The 22,211-nt window shown below is 43.4% G+C and overlaps 1 protein-coding gene across 1 annotated transcript in view; it reads right to left on the bottom strand.

The window, feature by feature from the left end:
* Positions 1-18,368, bottom strand: part of camkvl (CaM kinase-like vesicle-associated, like) — a 78,200-nt gene extending 59,832 nt beyond the window's left edge. The window contains exon 1 of the mRNA XM_029124349.2: positions 18,089-18,368. The gene's annotated coding sequence lies outside the window, so the exon portion shown is untranslated. The remainder of the gene's footprint in view (positions 1-18,088) is intronic.
* Between the last annotated feature and the right edge of the window lie 3,843 nt (positions 18,369-22,211).

The raw sequence follows: 22,211 nt of genomic DNA, 5'->3' as shown, positions 1-22,211 counted from the left end.
CTTGTTGATGCTACAGGTCAGAGGAGAATGGGCCAACTGATTCAAGCTGAAGAGCAACTTTGACTGAAATAACCACTCGTTACAACCTAGGTATGCAGCAAAGCATTTGTGAAGCCACAACACGCACAACCTTGAGGCGGATGGGCTACAACAGCAGAAGACCCCACCGGGTACCACTCATCTCTCCTACAAATAGGAAAAAGAGGCTACAATTTGCACGAGCTCACCAAAATTGGACAGTTGAAGACTGGAAGAATGTTGCCTGGTCTGACGAGTCTCGATTTCTGTTGAGACATTCAGATGGTAGAGTCAGAATTTGGCGTAAACAGAATGAGAACATGGATCCATCATGCCTTGTTACCTCTGTGCAGGCTTAGTATGGTGTTCCTAATAATCCTTTAGGTGAGTGTAAAACCTCCTGTTGTGTCAAATTTTTTCAAAGATTGCGATCTCAAACAACCCTGATTTCAAAACTGATACTCAGTCCACCTCTGATACTCTTCCATGTATTGTTCAGTTCAGCCTATAGTAGATAACAATAATTTGGGTTATTGTGAGGTCAAGAGGTCAACAGTTTCATTGTAGGCAGCAAAACAATGTTTTTATTAAAGTCAATATATAACAATAGTTATTAAAAGTTTAACTTTGGCTCATCTCATCTTCCCCCAGATATATTTATTGATTTGTATGGAGAATGATAAATGAACATACTGTAAACAGCCATAAATGGATCCGTTGAGTTGAGGGCCAGTAGGTTCTAATGAGGAACCAGTGATATGGATTAGTTGACCCCCCCTTAAGTCCTGCCTCCCCCAACACTGGATCAATACGAGTTTGCCTACCAGTCGAAAAGGTCTACAGAGAATGCCATCTCCACAGCTGTACACTCTGCCCTGACCCACCTGGACAAAACCAACACCTATGTGAGCTGTTCATAGACATTAGTTCAGCATTCAACATGGTCATGCCCTCTAGGCTGGTCAAGAAATTCCATGACCTGGGGATCAGCCCCTCTCTCTGTAACTGGACTTTCCACAAGGCTGTGTGCTGAGCCCCCTCCACCCTGATCCTGAACACTGGTGTTCCACAAGGCTGTGTGCTGAGCCCCCTCCACCCTGATCCTGAACACTGGTGTTCCACAAGGCTGTGTGCTGAGTCCCTCCACCCTGATCCTGAACACGGGTGTTCCACAAGGCTGTGTGCTGAGACCCCTCCACCCTGATCCTGAACACTGGTATTCCACAAGGCTGTGTGCTGAGACCCCTCCACCCTGATCCTGAACACTGGTGTTCCACAAGGTTGTGTGCTGAGTCCCTCCACCCTGATCTTGAACACTGGTGTTCCACAAGGCTGTGTGCTAAGTCCCCTCCTGTACTCTCTCTTCACCCACAACTGTGTTCCTGTACACAGTTCCAACATCATCTTCAAGTTCACAGACGACACCACAGTGGTAGGCCTGATCAGTGACAATGACGAGTCAGCCTACAGGGAGGAGGTCAAGTGCCTGGTGCCATGGTGCACTGACAACAACCTGGCCCTGAACACAAAGAAAACCAAGGGGCTCATTGTGGATTACAGGGAATCTAAAGGCTGCAGTCACACCCCAGTTCTCATCAATGGCACTGAGGTGGAGCGTGTGTCCAGCTTTAAATTCCTGGGTGTCCACATCTCCGAGGACCTCTACTGGACCCTCAACATATCAAAATGTGTCAAAAAGGCGCAGCAGCACCTGTAGTTTTTGAGGAGGCTGAAGGAGGCCCGTCTGTCTTCCCAGATCCTTCGGAACTTCTACCGCTGCACAATCGAGAGCATTCTGATGAACTGTGCCACAGTGTGGTTAGGTGGTTGCTCCGTGGCTGACAGGATGGCCCTACAACGGGTGGTGAAAACCGCCCAGCACATCACTGGTGCCCAGCTCCAAGCCATCCTAGACATGTTTGCGGAGGGCACGCGTCATCATCAGAGACCCTTCACATCCATGTCACAAACTATTTGCCCTCCTACCATCAGGCAGGCGGTACAGGTCTCTTCGTTCCCGCACCAGCAGGCTCAGGAACAGTTTCTTTCTATAAACTGTAACCCTGCTGAACTCTGTGACCCAACAATAACCATACCCCCCGCCTTTCAGGGACATTGTTGCACTACTCCCTTGTACAACTGGACTCTGCCTTGCAAAGTCTGATAAGTTGATACGTTTTAAGTTGTTACATGTACATGTCTACCTTGGGAACCTCATTGCTGCAATCCCTGCATTTCAGTTGTACCTTACTGTACATATACTGTTTGGCGTATGACGGTCAATCCTGTAATTGCTTTGTAGTTCTTAGGCGAGTTTCCAGGCAAGTTGTAGTTCCTAAGCTAATTGTAGTTTTTAGGCTAGAAGATGTTTACCAGCTAGTTGTAGTTTCCAAGATCATTGTAGTTTCTAAACTAGTTGTAGGGTATAAGATATTTATTGTTCATAGGCTAGTTGTAGTTTATAGGCTACATGTGATTCACAGGCAAGTTGTAGTTTTTAATATAGTCGTAATTCCTAGACAAGATCTATTTTCTAGACTAGTTGCAGTTCTTAGGGTAGATGTTCATTGTAGGTTAGTTGGGGTTTATGGGCTAGATGTAGTTCTTAGGGTAGATGTACTTCTTAGGTTAGTTGGGGTTTTAAGGCTAGATGTAGTTCTTAGGGTAGATGTTCTTTGTAGGTTAGTTGGGGTTTCTAGGCTTGATGTAGTTCTTAGGGTAGATGTTCTTTGTAGGTTAGTTGGGGTTTTAAGGCTAGATGTACAGTGAGGGAAGAAAGTATTTGATCCCCTGATGATTTTGTACGTTTGCCCACTGACAAAGAAATGATCAGTCTATAATTTTAATGGTAGGTTTATTTGAACAGTGAGAGATAGAATAACAACAAAAAATCCAGAAAAACTAATGTAAATGTTTTAATAAATTGATTTGCATTTTAATGAGTGAATTAAGAATTCAATCCCTCTGCAAAACATGACTTAGTACTTGGTGGCAAAACCCTGGCAATCACAGAGGTCAGACGTTTCTTGTAGTTGGCCACCAGGTTTTGTAATGGAAATTTCTTGAACTGATGTATTCTTATTGATTAATAAGAAAAGGAATGTCGGTTGTGCTGTGGTTAAGGAAGTATGAGGTGGCGAGGTTAACTAAATCTTCAGCAGGATGGGGGTAGATGCAGACCAAGGGGTTTTAGGACAGGATAGAGGAAGATACACAACAGTTAACAATTATGGCAGGAAGGATAGCCCAAAGGATAGTAAAAACCTATGTGACATAAGACAGATGTGCAGCAACTTACCACACCCCTTTTTCCCGTATAACTACTGATGATTGTCATGTATTAAGTTAGAGACTCCTCAGATGATTATTCTGTAAGCGTTTGACGGGTCTCTCTATTTGCAAATAAACTGTTAATTATGCCAAGAGAATTTTGTCTCTGTACTTCCTCCTTTAAGAGTTCCGATCGATGGAATTGCCATCACAGTTTGCACACATCTCAGGAGGGATTTTGTCCCACTCCTCTTTGCAGATCTTCTCCAAGTCATTAAGGTTTCAATGCTGACATATGGCAACTCGAACCTTCAGCTCCCTCCACAGATTTTCTATGGTATTAAGGTCTGTAGACTGGCTAGGCCACTCCAGGACCTTAATGTGCTTCTTCTTGAGCCACTCCTTCGTTGCTTTGGCCGTGTGTTTTGGGTCATTGTCATGCTGGAATACCCATCCACGACCCATTTTCAATGCCCTGGCTGAGGGAAGGAGGTTCTCACCCAAGATTTGATGGTACATGGCTCTGTCCATCGTCCCTTTGATGCAGTGAAGTTGTCCTGTCTCCTTAGCAGAAAAACCCCCCCAAAGCATAATTTTCCCACCTCCATGTTTGGTGATGGTCTTATAGCCCATTCCAGCCTTGTGTAGGTCTACAATCTTGTCCCTGACATCCTTGGACAGTTTTTGGTCTTGGCCATGGTGGAGAGTTTGGAATCTGATTGATTAATTGCTTCTGTGGACAGGTGTCTTTTATAAAGGAAACAAGCTGACTCCCTTTAAGAGTGTGCTCCTAATCTCAGCTTGTTACCTGTATAAAAGACACCTGGGAGCCAGAAATCTTTGTGATTGAGAGGGGATCAAATACTCATTTCATTAATTAAAATGAAAATCAATTTATAAAATTTTTGACATGCTTTTTCTGGATATATTTGTTGTTATTCTGTCTCTCACTGTTTAAATAAACCTACAATTAAAATAATAGACTGATAATTTCTTTGTCAGTGGGCAAACATACAGAATCATCAGGGGATCAGATATTTTCTTCCCTCACTGTTGTCCTATAATCAGACTGTTCCTTCTTGTACTGTTCTTATGTCAACTGGTAAAAAACTGAGGCAAAATGTCTAGGGGTGATGTGGTAGGGTTATGGCATGTTTGGTGGAAACGGAGCTGCACTTCCTAACCTCCTGCCAAATGTATGAGCATATGAACACAGAAGAGAGACATGCAGTATTTCCTTCTTATCATACAGGCCCTTTGTCATTCATACTCATAACTGTTTGCACATGGTTACAACAATGTACTTTACATTATAGCATTCAAAATTTATTTTTCCTTTTGACAGAGGAAAAGAGACACACAGACAGACAGACACAGAGAGAAAGACAGACACACACAGACAAACAGACAGACAGAGAGAGACAGACAGACACAGACAGACAGACAGAGACAGACAGAGACAGACAGAGACAGACAGAGACAGACAGAGACAGACACACACACACACACACATACAGACAGAAATAGAGACCGAGGGGGAGTGGGAAACAGCCTGTGAGAAAGTTGGCTGGAGTATCGTGTCACTGAGAGGGCTTTACTCAATATGCAGAGAGATGAAGAGATAGAGGACTTATGGAACTAAACCCCCCTCACTGCTCAGAAGAACAGAAGAGAGGAGAGAAGCAAGGGACAGTAATAACAGTGAAAAGTGAAGGAAAATCAATCCTTTAGAACACGTTGCTGTGCTTTAGAACATGTTGTTGTTCTTTAGAACAGGTTGTTGGACTTAAGAACACATTGTTGTGCTTTAGAAAAAGTTGCGGTCCTTTAGAACACATTTGGCGTGCTTTAGAACATTATGCTGTGCTTTAGAACAGATTGGTATTCTTTTTGAATTGGTGAAGTATGAGGTTCGGTTCTACAGCAAACTGTACCGTTTTCAGGGTTTCATACCCACTGATTTGGCATGACACACACACACACACAAACACACACACAGAGCTCTATTTATACAGTGAGGTATGGTTACTGGGTCTGAAGTAGGCGGTTTAACTGGAACCAGGTCATCTCTCTTCAGCTCCTTCCTTTGGTGAGGTGGGCTAGAACATCCCTCCATTTCTCTTTCCTGCAGATCTGGAATCTCAGAAGGCCAACACCTATTTAAAGAACACCTGTGTGTGTGTGTGTGTGTGTGTGTGTGTGTGTGTGTGTATGTGTGTGTGTGTGTGTGTGATCTGAATCCAGCATAAGTACAATGAACGTCTTTCATGGATGAGTTGTGTAAAGGATAGATGGAGAGATGGATGGAGAGATGGGTGGAGAGATGGATGGAGAGATGGTTGGAGAGATGGATGGAGAGATGGATGGAGAGAGGGATTGAGAGATGGATGGAGAGAGGGATTGAGAGATGGATGGAGAGAGGGATTGAGAGATGGATGGAGAGAGGGATGGAAAGATGGATGGAGAGAGGGATGGAGAGATGGATGGAGAGAGGGATGGAGAGAGGGATGGAGAGAGGGATGGAGAGAGGGATGGAGAGATGGATGGAGAGAGGGATGGAGAGATGGATGTGTGTCCTGATGTTAAGTGGAACACGGCATGAAGAGAAAGATGGAGAGATAGAAGAATGGAGAGAGGGAGGGAGAGAGGGATGGAGAGAGGGATGGAGAGAGGGGAAGACAAGGACAGAGTGAGGGATGAGAGAAAGATGAAGACAATGATGTAGAGGGATGAAGAGAAGAATGGAGAGAGTGGTGGAAAAGGCCAGGGGGATGATAGTAGGAGGAGAAAGAAAAACTAGATGTTCATCTCATGAGTCAGTCAGAGAAAGAAAGAACCGCTTAGTGAGGAATCTTCCTCTTCTATCCTCCCTCCCCTCGTCTCCTCTTCTATCCTCCCTCCCCTCGTCTCCTCTTCTATCCTCCCTCCCTTCGTCTCCTCTTCTATCCTCCTGCCACTCGTCTCCTCTTCTATCCTCCCTCCCCTCGTCTCCTCTTCTATCCTCCTGCCCTTCGTCTCCTCTTCTATCCTCCTGCACCTCGTCTCCTCTTCTATCCTCCTGCCCCTCGTCTCCTCTTCTATCCTCCCGCCCCTCGTCTCCTCTTCTATCCTCCCTCCCCTCGTCTCCTGTTCTATCCTCCTGCCCTCCCCTCCTCTTCTATCCTCCCTCCCCTCCTCTCCTCTACTATCCTCCTGCCCTCCTCTCCTCTACTATCCTCCTGCCCTCGTCTCCTCTACTATCCTCCTGCCCTCCCCTCCTCTTCTATCCTCCCTCCCCTCCTCTCCTCTTCTGTCCTCCCTCTTCTCCTCTTCTATACTCCTTCCCCTTGTCTCCTCTCCTCTTCAGTACTAAATCCATCCATTCTGAGGGGAGAGGGATGGAGGAAGGTGGACAGAGATATTTGTCTTCATGTATAATTCCTTCTGAATGTCTCCATCCTGACCCACCTCTCAACCCTGTCTGCATCCTATACCTCCAGTCTAACAGGTCCTCCACCCTCCAGAGTCCTGTCCAGTCTAACAGGTCCTCCACCCTCCAGAGTCCTGTCCAGTCTAACAGGTCCTCCACCCTCCAGAGTCCTGTCTAGTCTAACAGGTCCTCCACCCTCCAGAGTCCTGTCCAGTCTAACAGGTCCTCCACCCTCCAGAGTCCTGTCTAGTCTAACAGGTCCTCCACCCTCCAGAGTCCTGTCCGGTCTAACAGGTCCTCCACCCTCCAGAGTCCTGTCCGGTCTAACAGGTCCTCCAACCTCCTGATTCCTGTCTAGTCTAACAGGTCCTCCACCCTCCTGAGACCACTCTGGGCTAATAACAGACATAGAGAGAGCGAGAGAGAGAGACATAGAGAGAGAAAGAGAGAGAGAGAGAGAAAAGAGGATGGCGGAAGAGATGGGTGAGGAAAAATAAAAACAGACCAAGACTAGACAGAGAAGCATGGAGCCACAGACCGAAAGAGACAGACAGACAGTGAGACAGAGAGACAAAGCGACAGACAGACAGGGAGACAGAGAGACAAAGCGACAGATAGACAGACAGGGAGAAAGACAGACAAAGCGACAGGGAGACAGGGAGACAGGGAGACAGAGAGACAAAGCGACAGATAGACAGGGAGAAAGACACACAGAGTGACAGACAGACAGGGAAATAGAGCGACACACAGACAGGGACACACATGGGAAGCGGTCATTTCCACTCCCCACAGGGGGAGCAGCTCTGAGGCCAGACAGTGGGAGCTGTAGGACAGCTGTAGGACAGTGGAAACAAATGCATCCAGGCACTTTGAAACAGATAACTGCTAGAAAGAAAAAATATTGCCCAATAGGATGATGCTAGCTCCTGCTATGCTCCTTTCCCACATTCTGACCCATGTGCTTTATTAGCGATCCATTGAAAAGATGTGATTATGACCTATCTTGAGTAGCCTACAAACATCTTTGACTGAGAGAGGAAGGAGATTAACAGAGAGAAAAATGAGAGAAATGGATAGAAAGAAGAGAGATTATACATAATGAACATCCGAAACTAAGCACTCTCACCATCACTCTGTCTCTCTCTCTCCATCACTCTCTCTCTCGATCACTCTCTCGATCACTCTCTCAATTCACTGTCAATTTAAAGGCTTGGGAAACATTGTTTAAAATGTTGGTTGCACTCTACTGTTTTCCCTTTTCTCGTGGCTATTGGTCACACATTTCAAATTGTTTGTGGGTCTGTACGATCTGTGGAAAATATGTGTCTCTAGAGTAATCATAAATTTGTCAGGAGAAGTGCAGCTCAGTTTCCACCTCATTTTCTGGGCAGTGTGCACACTGTTTTCTCTTGAGATCCTGTCATGGCTGTGCTATCTTTCAGTAGCTTTTTTTGCCTCTTAATTTTGAGTCATGTATTCTGCCACTGTGTACTCTTAAGGGCAATTTGCTCAGTTTTTTGGTTGATTCTTTCTAGTGTGTCAAATATTTTTTTAGTTTTCTCATTATTTGATTGGTCTAACTGTGCTGTTCTCCTGGGGCTCTGTTGGGTCTGTTTGGATATTTTAACTGAGCTCCAAAACCAGCTGGCTTATCTTTCTGTAGAGAGATTTGTTATAAAATATTTTAGAATCACATTCCTTTAGGTGGGTGTGAAATATAATAGCTATTTTCTAGGTGTTGATGATTAGTGGGTAAAGTCCTACTTCTCATTTGGGTGTTTGACCCATTTAGTTCATTCTTGGTTGGTAAGTGGCCCCGAGACCTTTTAACCAAACACAGTAACAGGTTCTAATGCTGGTTGTAAAAGTCGGATCCTGATTGGGAGTTTGAGGTTTCACTTATTTTTTCTGTGTAGAAAGAACCTATTCCTTTTCTCCTATACCGTTGTCGGCCTTGTTGTCACGTGGTGTTGATGTGTAAGCCGAGGCAGGTGTCATTATTTCTTTGACCTGGACCTTTTTGGGACCAAAAGGTTCCCTGTCAGAACCCCGGTCTGGTACACAACGTCTAGGTTCCCTGCCAGAACCCCGGTCTGGTACACATTGTCTAGGTTCCCTGTCAGAACCCGGGTCTGATACACAACGTCTAGGTTCCTTGTCAGAACCCGGGTCTGGTACACAACATCTAGGTTCTCTGCCAGAACCCGGGTCTGGTACACAACATCTAGGTTCCCTGCCAGAACCCTGGTCTAGTATACAAGGTCTAAGTTCCCTGTCAGAACCCGGGTCTGGTACACAACATCTAGGTTCCCTGCCAGAACCCTGGTCTAGTATACAAGGTCTAAGTTCCCTGTCAGAACCCGGGTCTGGTACACAACATCTAGGTTCCCTGCCAGAACCCCGGTCTGGTACACAAAGTCTAGATTCTCTGTCAGAACCCCGGTCTAGTATACAAGGTCTAGGTTCCCTGCCAGAACCCCGGTCTGGTACACAAAGTCTAGATTCTCTGTCAGAACCCCGGTCTAGTATACAAGGTCTAGGTTCCCTGTCAGAACCCGGGTCTGGTACACAACATCTAGGTGCTGCTGTACGACCAACCTGGTTGAGGACAGGCAGACTCTCTTCATCACTCCCTTTCTGTCCCTCCATCCCCCACTGTCCTTCTGTTGTCCCCCCCTCTCCATCTTTCCTCTCCCCTGTCCCCCCTCTATATTTCTCCTCTCTCCTATCTCCCCCTCCCTATTTAATTTCTCCTCTCTCTCCCCATCTCTCTCCTTTGACACTACTAGGCTGTGGGGAGAACAGAAAAGTATTCATCACTAATTCATATAGTTCATTCTCTTGTGTATTAGCTGGGCTTAGTTTCCCATGGCTGGTATTGTGTGTGTGTATTTGTGCGTGTGTGATGCTTTTAACAAGCTTTGATCAGCTGGCTAGTTATTCATCCTAGGACAAAACACATCTAAAATGCATCTCCTCGGCTTGTTCTTAACTCACGTTTTCTATCCATTTATCTTGTTGCTGTTTGTGTGTGTGTTACATAAATCTGTCTTGTGTCATTTGAATGTTTCAATGTCTAACACACACCCACACACACACACACACACACAGCTGCTGTAGAATATGAAAGAACACTTATTTTCTCTACCTCAGCCAGGCTGTGACTGTATGTGAGTGGGTGTGTCTATCTGTGACAGATGGATCAATCAATAGATGATAGATAGAAATAGATTCATAGATTGACAGTGCAGACATTTTGTGTTTGTGGGCTGACAGTTCCAACTAGATCTACCTCTCCATTACACATTTGTCTAGAAGTGAAACATTTCAATCGGTGAGAAGAAAACCAACACACAGGGTCAAGGTGGAACACTGTTACCATTCGAAAGACTGGCGCAATGCTAGGGGGTTGCTAGGGCGCGTTGCTAGGGTGCCTCAGCATGGCAGGATCCAGACTCTGAGGTAAAATCATGAAGACAGAATGTGGGGGTTAGCTTTTGTCTGCTGGTCATACAGACAGACACTGCTAGCTAAAGCCTCGTCTGTTCTCATGACTTTACCTCAGAGTCCGGATCCTGCCATCCTGAGGCACCCTAGCAACGCGCCTTAGCAACCCCAAAGCACAGTGCCCTAGCAACCTGTACTGTCCCAACCCACCAGATGGGACCGAAGGTCTGTGGACTGGGTAGCAGAGGCCCTTAAGAACTTTCTGGGCCTTTCTGCCTTGTGGTGTGAATGTTCAGAAGGACAATGATGCTGACACAAAAAGGGGGCGGAGCACACTGAGGGGGGTGGAGCATACGCCCCTAAGGGGCCCGGTCTTGTGTTGAGGATCTTCACTGTTGACAGACTGTGGCTCACCGTCACCATCTGGGTCTGGATAGCCGTGGAGTCCCGGTTCCAGGCACAGTGACCGGGTCCCCAGCTTAGTAACAGCCTTAGGGGTCAGGGAGGTGAGGAACCTACGAATGTCGTCCTCACACAGGTGTCTGACTTGTCCAGGTGGACCAGGGCGGTGTGCATCTCAGAGCCTGATGCGCCATCCTTGGATCTCTCAACCTGCAGAGGTGTCGGCGGGGTCAGGTCAGATTGTGGTGACTTTGGCCCTTCACCAGCCTGTCAAAACACTGCAGCGTCTTTGGGAACTGGAATAACGGAGGGCATTTGAAGCAGGTGGGGAAAACGTAGTAGGAGATGGGGGTGTTGAATATAACTGTAAGCGCCAGCCAGCTCAGAGGACTTGGCTTGGAAGGCTGGCTGGCAGGCACGTGCGAAACACTCGGTCACGTCAGCCTGGGAGAAGGCGCGCCAACAGACTTCTTGTGCGCTGGGGGCTGGCACTGCCATCTCTGTGTTGTTTTCCTCAAAGCAGGCAAAAAACTGTGTTTAGTTTGTCAGGGACTGAGGTGTTCATTTTCTTCTTTCATAGTCTATTACTGTTTGAGGAACCACATGGGAGATCAAGCCACACAGCTCTCATCAGTGTTGCCAGCATGTGACACCGTGTCTCCTTTCCACTTTGAGGCCTTTGTGGGTCAGCTGGCATCGGTACTTGTTACCGGTCTTATGCTATTTCCGGGCTTTCCGGCCTTTTTTCATGCTTTCAATTTGTCTTGGTCTGATATGCCAAATTCCGGAGATGGGGAGGGCCATGTTCCCACTCCAAAATAGCGTGTAGCTCTTGTCAAGAGTGTTAGCACAGCGTGTAGGGTAGGCAATACAATATCTCAATTTGCATTTTTTTGTCCCCCACGATGATAAAAGCTGTCTCAGGAATGTGTTTCCCAGTTTATTTAAGGTCTCGTGTAATTCTTTCAGTGCCAACAATATATCGGCCTCGGGTGAAAGTAGGCAGCTGTGAATTTAATACACAACAAATCTCTTGGGCAGAAAATGTGGAAAGCACTTAACGGTTAGTAACTCCAGGTCGGGGAAGCAGAAGAACCTAAGTTCCTGCACGTTATCACAGTCGCAAAAAGAGCTACTGATCAAGAACCAGGCCTCACCACTTTCACATTTCCCGGAGAATTCCCTGGTCCTGTCTGAGCGATAGAAAGCTGAGGCTGGATGAATTGTGATTTCATACAAATTATATTACAGTTCCTCATGTTGCTTAGATGGGTGGTCCTCACTCTGAGCTCATTTAACTTGTTTCCAGAGACTGCACATTAGCGAGCAAAATCATTTCTGTTGCTGGGTGGTGAGGTCTGTGCCTTCTCGGTGGACTCTTCATCAGAGCTGTCTCTCATGAATAGTACATAATCAGATGGTTTAAACGGAGGGTTGATTTCAGGAAGTCAAACGGGGGGTGTAATTTGTGGTCCGGACTCATTGATCTGATGCCAAGGATGTCCAGGGGATCTTGTCGTGTGTTGGAAATGCACAAAGAAGTAACATTAAGAAAAACAAAAGAGCTGGAAACACGGTGGAATCTTTGCTGGCGCCATTTGGCATTTTCCAGTAATAACTGACACTAACAATAAAACCTAACCCTAAAATTAATACCAAACCCCTAATCATAATACCTAACCCTAACAGTAATACCTGATCCTAACATTAATACCTGATCCTAACAGTAATACCTGATCCTAACATTAATACAAAACCCTAACATTAATACCTAACCTTAACACTAATGCCTAACCCTAACATTACTAACTAACCCTAACATTAATACCTAACAGTTACAACTAATCCTAACAGTAATACCTAATCCTAACAGTAATACCTACACATAAGATTATACCAAACCTTAACGTAATACCTCACGCTAAGATTAATACCTGATTCTAATTGTAATACCTAATCCAAATTTTAACACCTAACCTTGTAATACCTTTTTTTAATCATAAATGTTAATCTCTACTCATGTTAAAATTCAACGACTGATGTAAGATAATAGAATAGATATCAAACGAATAAATAAATCAATTAGCATTAGAAAACAAAGGAGATGGAGAGGACATGCTGACAAAAACACTACCACATACACACTCTAAAACCCACTACTAAACCCACAATGAACAACCACACACACTGACTGGTCTGTTCTTAAGTATTACACTCTGTGTGTGTTAATGTGAGTGTGATACACATGTGTGTGTGTGTATATGTGAAGTTTGATAAAAGTTGCAACACTCAGAACATATCAGCTGTCGATAAATATTATGATATCATGTCATTTGTTGATAAATATGACAGATATAATGTCAGTTGTTGATAAATATGACAGATATGTCAGTTGTTGATAAATATGAAAGATATCATGCCAGTTGTTCATAAACATGATATATATTATGTCAGTTGTTGATATATATGAAAGATATCATGCCAGTTGTTGATAAATATGAAAGATATCATGCCAGTTGTTGATAAATATGACATATATTATGTCAGTTGTTGATAAATATGACAGATATGTCAGTCGTTGATAAATATGAAAGATATCATGCCAGTTGTTGATAAATATGACATATATTATGTCAGTTGTTGATCAATATGGCAGATAAGTCAGTTGTTGATATGATGGAGATCATGCCAGCTGTTGATAAATATGATGGATATAGTGTGACTTGTTGATTAACATGATGACTAGCATGTCAGTTCTTGATAAATATGATGTATATTATGTAAGTTTGACAATTATGTGATTTAATTATAAACTCAACCATCATGATTCTTCATTTGACAAAATATTTCCTTTTATAAAATGACTACTTGTATACAGCAGCTGATGATATCAGAATAATAATCTGTTTAGGATCAGCATTGTAGCAACCAAACCAGAGTAAAGGAATATAGTTGTTCAACTCTGCCTCAATTTCAGACTCCCTAAAAAATGTCTTGAACAACAGCTGAAGAATCGATATTGTACTTCAGCAGCAGACTATCTTTGATCAATATTATTGATAGTGAATAGCATCGCCATTAATCAAATATTCATCAGCAGATGTATTTACAGTCTTCTGCCGTGTTCCCAGAACACAAATTTCACATCTCATCTGCCTTTCTCGCTTGCATTCTCTCTTCTTCATTCTCTCTATCATTTTCTCTGTTTAATTCTTTCTCTCTCTTTCTCTCTCTCTCTCTCTCAATCTCTCTCTCTCTCTCCCCTCACTCCCCTCTCTCAGAATCATCTCACCTTTATTCACCAAGTACAATAACATGAACTTAGAAAGGCACTTGGTGTAAAGATGCAGCTAGTGGTAGAGAACATCTCCATAGATTAGATGCATTAATATGTAAGGTAGGTGACACATACGTACAATGACATAAGATGATATGAGAGCTGAATATATAATATTCATGGATTTACTATCGATGCATACATTACAGCGTCAGTTTAGATCTAGGTGCTGTGAGATTAACATGGTTTTCAGTCCAGAATAGTGCAGCAATTTAGTTTCCAGTTTAAAAGTGGCTTGAGCACAGTGTTATTCGTCTCTTTGGGACAGATGGCCGAGTCTTTCCCCCCCGTCTCTCGCTCTCCATCTCGCTCTATATCTCTCTTTATCTCTATCTCACTTTGCCTGTGTCTCACTTTCAATCTCTCTCTCTACCCACACTAAGCTTACAGAGTGCTTACAGCATACGCCCGCACGCAGGCACACTCACAAACATTGACAAACACATTTTGAAATCAAATTTATATTCAAATAGGATTCAAACTTTACAAAGGCCGTTACATGTATCAAGACTCATTATGCACTCAGGATACAAAGAGCATGTTCTAGTCCAGTCAGCAGGGCTTCCCACGACCACTGGGAAAATAGTTTGCCATCCAGTCAGAAAACTAGGTGTTGCTGAGGCTGCATTTGCTAGTTATTTTTTTCATTTTTTAACACTACAAAATTGCATATTTTCTTCATCCTGAAATGTTTTACAGAATATTATGGACACAGAAAGAGTTAAATTTTTTCCAAAGCACTCAGATTGTTGTTGTTTGCTTTATTAGCCAACATCGTCTATCAACGATTGTTAGTGTTTGCACACATTTTGTTATCATTCTGGTAATAAACATTTACTGTTGAAATTAATATCTAACTATAACTAGCAACCCCATGAATGCTTTACATGACGTCCAATACAAAAACTATTGTATGGAACACAAATTTTAATTACATTTGTTCTGGGTGGCAGGTAGCCTGGCAGGTAACCTAGCAGTTAGCCTGCAGGTAGCCTAGCAGTCAGCTAACATGTAACCAGCAGGTAGCCTAGCAAGTAATTTAGCAGCTAGCCTAGCAGGTTGACTGACAGGAAGCCTAGCAGGTAACAACAGCAAGCCTGGCTGTAAGTCTAGCAGGTAGCTTAGCATTTTATTTTTCCTTTTTAGATACTAAGAACATGCAATATAATAATTCAGTCATTCGGTCCTCAAGCAAGACAGTTAACCCGAATTGCTCCTGAAAGCGCTCTGGATAAGACCATCCACTAAGCGTGAAACTGTTCTATTCAATCAGGTAGATACCAAACATTTAGCAGTATTATTGTCAGTATTTTCTCTGACAATATCACGCAATGGTGTGATGCCTGACCGCTAATCATGTAAATATAGACAAAAAAACTCTCCTTAGAATCACTGTTTTGTTTTTAAATAATTCTGGTTAACACACATACTTAAGTGTGTGGGCAGGTCACAGGTGTGTGTGGGTGTGACAGGGTTTATTAGCCACGCCCTCTCTCTCCCCCCTTCTCTCCCTCCATTTCCATCTGTCCTCTAGTTTCCCTCTCCCTACCCCTTTCTGACTCCTTTCTCTCCCTTTTCTCTCCGTCTCCCCCTCCTCTCTCCCTACTTCTCTCTCCCATCTTCTTCCCCTTTCCTTCGTCTCACTCTGTCCCTTCCTTCTTTGGGTCTCTGAGGGGAGATGTAGTGTTTCGGTGTTGTAGCTGGAAGATGTTTCCTCTGTTCACAGTTGTGTCCTGTCCTTTCTCCACTGATTAAATTAATATGGATGAAACTAATGAGCCCACTGTCGACACACACACACACGCGCACACACACCCAAACACACGCGCGCACACACACACACCCAAACCCAAACACATGCACACACACACACACACACACACACACACACACCCAAACACACGCACAAACACACACCCAAACACACGCACAAACACACAAACACACACACCCAAACACACGCACACCCAAACACACACGCACACACACAGCTGAGCAGAAAGCAGGGTATTTTTATAATGAGACATATTTATTCCTACATAATGATCCCTCATGGCTCCAGAGTTGGACAGTGAAGACAGACAGTCATGCTCCCATTATAACTCTGATTCATATTAAAATGGTCTGTAATAATACACCTACTACTACTGGTAGTACCACCACCACTACTACTACAACTACTACGCCTACTACTACTACTAGTATTACCACCACCACTACTACTACCACCTCCACTACTACAACTACTACCACTACTACTACTACTACTACTAGTACCACCACCACTACTACCACCACCTCCACTACTACAACTACTACCACTACTACACCTACTACTACCACCTCCACTACTACAAAAACTAATACTACTAGTACCACCACCACTACTACTACAACTACTACCACTACTACTACTACTACTAGTACCACCACCACTACTACCACCACCTCCACTACTACAACTACTACCACTACTACACCTACTACTACCACCTCCACTACTACAAAAACTAATACTACTAGTACCACCACCACTACTACTACCACCACCACCACTACTACAGCTACTACCACTACTACACCTTCTACTACCACTACTAGTACCACCTACAACAACCACTAGTACTACCACCACTACTACTCCTACACCTACTACTAGTACCAACACCACCACTACTACCAAAACTACAACTAGTATTAGTAGTACTACTACACCACCACTAACACTACTATAACTACCACAACCACTACCACTACTACTACTACTAGTAGTACCACCACAACCACACCTACTACTACTACCAGTAGTACCACCACAACCACTACTACCAAAACTACTAGTAGTACCACCACCACCACCACTACTACAACAACTACTACTACCACCACCACTACTACCACTACTACACCTTCTACTACTACTACTAGTACCACCACCACCACTACCAAAAACCAAAACTAGTATTAGTATAAGTACTACCGCCACTACCACAACTATTACTACCACTACTAGTACCACCACCCCCTCTACTACCAAAACTACGACTACTACTACTACTACCGCACATTACAACATTGTGACAATAAAATAACATATTATTTATTTCTTACTGTATTATTAGGCTACACTTATAAGGCCACAGTGAAAAGGAGCCTCCTATTCCTGTTGAAGTGACAATGTGAATCACCTTTTCTCACTTTTCTGGAGCCAGACATCAAAGCCTGCCGCCAACAGAGGGAGTTTATAAACTAGTTGTGACATTTATCAGAAGACAAATATAACAATCTTCATTCACATACATACATATACATATATATATATATATATACATATATATATATATATATATATATATATATACACATATATACATATACATATACATATATATATACATATACATATACATATACATATACATATACATATATATATATATATATATGTCTGTAGGCTATGACGCAGGCAACGTGATGAAGCTAGATGCCATTGCTGAGCTACATTTCACCAAGAACAGAAAACCCGCAGCAACAAGAAATGTGTATAATTATGTGCATTATAATTAATTGGGGGCGGCAGGTAACCGAGCAGTGACCCCAACCCGTACGTTTCGAGTTCGAATCCCCGAGACGTAAAGGAGAAAAACCTGCGCATCTGTTCCTAAGCAAGGCAGTTAACACTAATTGCTACCCAGTGTACCGTAAATGTGAATGTATTATCTGTAACTTACCTGCTAAAATAAAAAGGACATTTAGAGTCGAAACATTTTTCTTCAAATCAATCATGCTATTTTAAAAAGAAAAAACTACAAACTTCAGATGCCTTTTGAATACACTGCAAGTTTGCATTTCCTACCGTGCAGGAACATTCCTGAAACCTGGATGAAACCTGGTACTCGGATGAAAAGACGAATGGACTCGGCTGCTACAAGTGTTCTTAGGCTACTTCATAACATACGAAGTGGGAAATATAAGAAACTATACATCTGGTAAAGCATTATTTCAGAAGACGTCAACAGTATTTCCTGCCAGATACTTTTTACTGCATCAGACAGTTTGACTACGCACGCACATACAAGCGCGCATCTTCACTCACCCTTTGTAAAATGTACCCTCGCTATCATCACTCACTTTCTCCTCCGGAACGCCTCGCGGAGAAGCGATAAAAAAATGAATTAAATGAAGTACATGTCAAAAGGACCTACCTGCTGTGCTCGTGGATGCTTCACGCGGTCCGCAGTCTAAATTCCAAACTTTAGCGGGAACACAGACCTTGGAAGTTGCCGGTTGGCCGTGTTTTTGCTTTTGGGTTCGGCAGTTATTTTTAAAAACACATTTTTGGGAGCTTCTGATCTCGCGACGCGGTAACAGAACGATCAGCGATGCTCGCTCGAGCTCAGACACGACTGATAGGCGACCGTCTGTCTTCTCGGTGGGAATCGGTTCGCTTGTTTCAGTGCGCGCTTCAACTGCCGCCCCCCTCACTTCTTCCCTCCCACTCACTCTGTCTCTACCCACGAGAAATAAATAATCTGGGCTTTCATCGCACATGTCTGTCTGTCCGGCCGTCAGTATTTCTGTTTGATTTTCTTTGAACTTATTTGAATTGAAGTGGCTTCAAACACACAGGTACATGAATAAACAAAGAATATCGAAAACAAACCAAATGTGAACCCTCCTTTTTTCTACGCTGTTGATTATTCTATTTTTTGTTTTATTCTAAACGAATAACAATTTCTCTCTGTCTGCATATCCACACCAGACACTTTATTTCAACGAGGGGTTTGTGGGTTGCCAATCCGCCCAACAACCATACCACTACCACCAACCACACACACCCTAGCCCTGTACGAGGATTATGGCCGATTTAATTAGAGGAAAGGCAACATACTAATATTCAATTCAATATTATATTTTGATGATGACTGAAAATGACTAAAAGGTTAAGTATATAATACACTAATCAGCCATAACATTATGACCATATGTCTAATATTGTGTAGGTCCCTCTTTTGCCATCCACGTGATGTAAAAGAAAACGTGATTCATCAGACCAAGCCACCTTCTTCTATTGCTCTGTGGTCCAGTTCTGACACGCTTTTGGCAGAGGACAGGGGTCAGCATGGGCACCCTGACTGGTCTGCAGCTACACAGCCCCATACACAACAAACTGTGATGCGCTGTGTGTTCTGACACGTTCTATCAGTACCAGCATTAACTTTTTCAGCAATTTGAGCTACAATAGGTCATCTGTAGGATCGGACCACACGGGTCAGCCTTCACTCCCCATGTGCATCAATTTGCCTTGTCCACCCACTGACCACTGCAGACCGGGAACAACCCACAAGAGCTGCAGTTTTGGAGATGCTCTGACCCAGTCATCTAGCCATCACAATTTGGCCCTTGTCAAAGTAACTCAGACCCTTATTGTAACTCAGCTTGCTCATTTTTCCTGCTTCTAACACATCAACTATGAGGACAGAATGTTCACTTGCTGCCTAATATCCCACCCACTGACAGGTGCCATGATAACGAGATTATCAGTGTTATTCACTTCACCTGTCAGTGGTCATAATGTTATGGCTGATCAGTGTTTTAACATCAATATATTATTTATTTATTAGACTATTTTTTATAGATTTATTTGTAATAGTATTTGTCCATCACGATTTATACTCTATTAGAAATCACTCCATGAATTAACAACCTTCCATTAAACTGAGCCCAACCCTTCTACACCATGATTAAACACAAGGCGTACTGTAGTGCTTTTATATTTTACAATTATGTCTTTAGCAGACACTTATCCAGAGGAACCTACAGTAGTGAAAACATACATTTTTTGAAAATTTCTTCCTGACTTAACATATTGGCAGTACAGTATTGCTTTTCTCAACCATTTCAATACAAGTGACTGGTGAGCCATGGTCCCTCTGTTCTTTTTTTCTGCCAGCTCATGTTTAAAACATATTCAATATGTAAAAACACCACAGGAGATACAACTCACCACTAGAACTGTGTCTCAGCTACAGCCATTTTGTTTGCCTCCCTGTTGTGCAAACTGTCTCAGCATCTCCTCTGCTGTCACTGTACTTCTCTGCCTGTCTGCCCAAGCCTTTACACATTAAACACCAAGCTAACAATTTAAACTATATTGCACATTTGTTCCTGGTGTATGCGTCCTCCTGAATCAACAGCTGATATATTGCGCAGAACTACTACAGGGATTTGGACTATATTTTGCCCTTTGCGTCACTGGTGATACAAATTGTAGTGGTTGATTCACCTGCACAGGACTCATAGTACCTGACCAATAGAGGGCAGCACTCATATATTATATACAGCTCTGGAAAGAATTAAGAGACCACTGCACCTTTTTCTTTCCTTTCCAACAAAGTTGAAAAGGAATGTTTTGAGTGAGGAACAGAAGGGTCAAAACTAAGAGACCATTACAAATTGAACGCTTCTGTTCCTCACTCAAAACCTTCCTTTTCAACTTTTTTGGAAAGGAAAGAAAAAGGTGCAGTGGTCTCTTAATTTTTTCCGGAGATGTATCTCCTTTCCCAAAACAGCTGTCCATCATCCAGCTTTGCAAAGCATTATCATTTCAAATAAGTTTGGCAATGGTTAAATTATGCAACTTTAGTAAACAACCATTATATTTCTCTATTATATTTGTCCCTTTGATCTGCTCCAAAAGTGGGTTTTGAGAAGGAAACGGTGAGAAACATTATAACGCTCGCAAAGCTGGTTATTAATGAACAGTTGCAGCTCTTTGATCACTAGAAATAAAAACATCATATCAACACTGCCCTCTAGGGCTTAGGTGTTCCACACAAAATACAGAAAGATACACAAAACACTAAACACAAAATAAAACACTGGCAATAACTATAATATCCATTTCTATCGGCCTGGTATTCATCCACCAGTAAACATATTGTTCTTAAATAACCTGCTGCAGTCGTATTCAACCCTGTGCCCCAGTGAAGAACACCTCCCAAAGCCTTGGTGGTGAAAGAGCTTTTTAGAACTGCGTGTTGACCATGGACAAATATAAAGTATACTTGGTTTAGGCTGACAGTCCCCCATTTTGACAGGGACAAGAGGATGAAACATCCACCACTGTATTCAGTCAGTAGAAAGATGTGGTCACTACAGCAGCAGGCCTTCTGAAAAACAGGAACAGGGCCATGAAAAACTATTACAGGAATCATGAGGGTACAGCACCTTACTGTTGGACTAAATCATGAGGATAAGACACCTTACTGTTGGACTAAATCATGAGGATAAGACACCTTACTGTTGGACTAAATCATGAGGATAAGACATCTTGTTCTTGGACCAAATCATGAGGATAAGACACCTTACTGTTTGACTAAATTATGGGTTTAGCCGGCTGATAAGCGTTTATTTTGATTGAAGTGACAGTGTAGAATGGTTTCTTTTCTGAGATACACAGTTTTGGCTATTGAACTGGTACCAGAACTGGAGCAGATGTTGTTGTGGGTGCAAAGTTTGTCTGGTGGTTTGCATGACCTACTTTGACCTACTCTGACCTACCCTGGCCTACTCTGACCTACCCTGGCCTACTCTGACCTAACTTGACCTACTGTGACCTACTCTGGCCTATCCTGACCTACTCTGGCCTATCCTGACTTACTCTGACCTACTCTGACCTACCCTGGCCTACTCTGACCTACTCTGGCCTACCCTGGCCTACTCTGACCTACTCTGACCTACCCTGGCCTACCCTGGCCTACTCTGGCCTACTCTGGCCTACCCTGGCCTACTCTGACCTACTCTGACCTACCCTGGCCTACCCTGGCCTACTCTGGCCTACTCTGGCCTACTCTGGCCTACTCTGCAAATAAATGTCTCATAATGTATAATAATCTTAATAGGGTTATATAATTTTTTCATAACAAATAATAATCTTAACAGGTTATGCAATAATATTCATAAAGTGTATAAAACATCTTTGTGTGTCATCTTTGCCATCCCACCCAACTGAAATGGTCCAGCCCATCTGGCATTTTCCTGAGATGCCAGCTGGCCAATCTGCCCTTGCTTGTATACACACACACACACACACACACACTCACGCACACACACACGCACACGCACACGCACACGCACACGCACACACACCGACAGATTGAGAGTGGTCTGGATTAAGACATGGGATTATACCATAGAGTACATCTACCCTGGAAATACACTGGTATTGTCCACAATGACATCACCCACTGGAACACACACAGACTCACAAACACTGGCACACACACGCTCACACATAGACCCACAAACACTGACACACACACTGAC

Source organism: Esox lucius, chromosome 12 (genome assembly GCF_011004845.1).
Source record: "Esox lucius isolate fEsoLuc1 chromosome 12, fEsoLuc1.pri, whole genome shotgun sequence".
Taxonomy (NCBI): domain Eukaryota; kingdom Metazoa; phylum Chordata; class Actinopteri; order Esociformes; family Esocidae; genus Esox; species Esox lucius.
The sequence above is the reverse complement of the archived record's forward strand: the minus strand, read 5'-3'. Positions and strand labels throughout refer to the sequence as shown.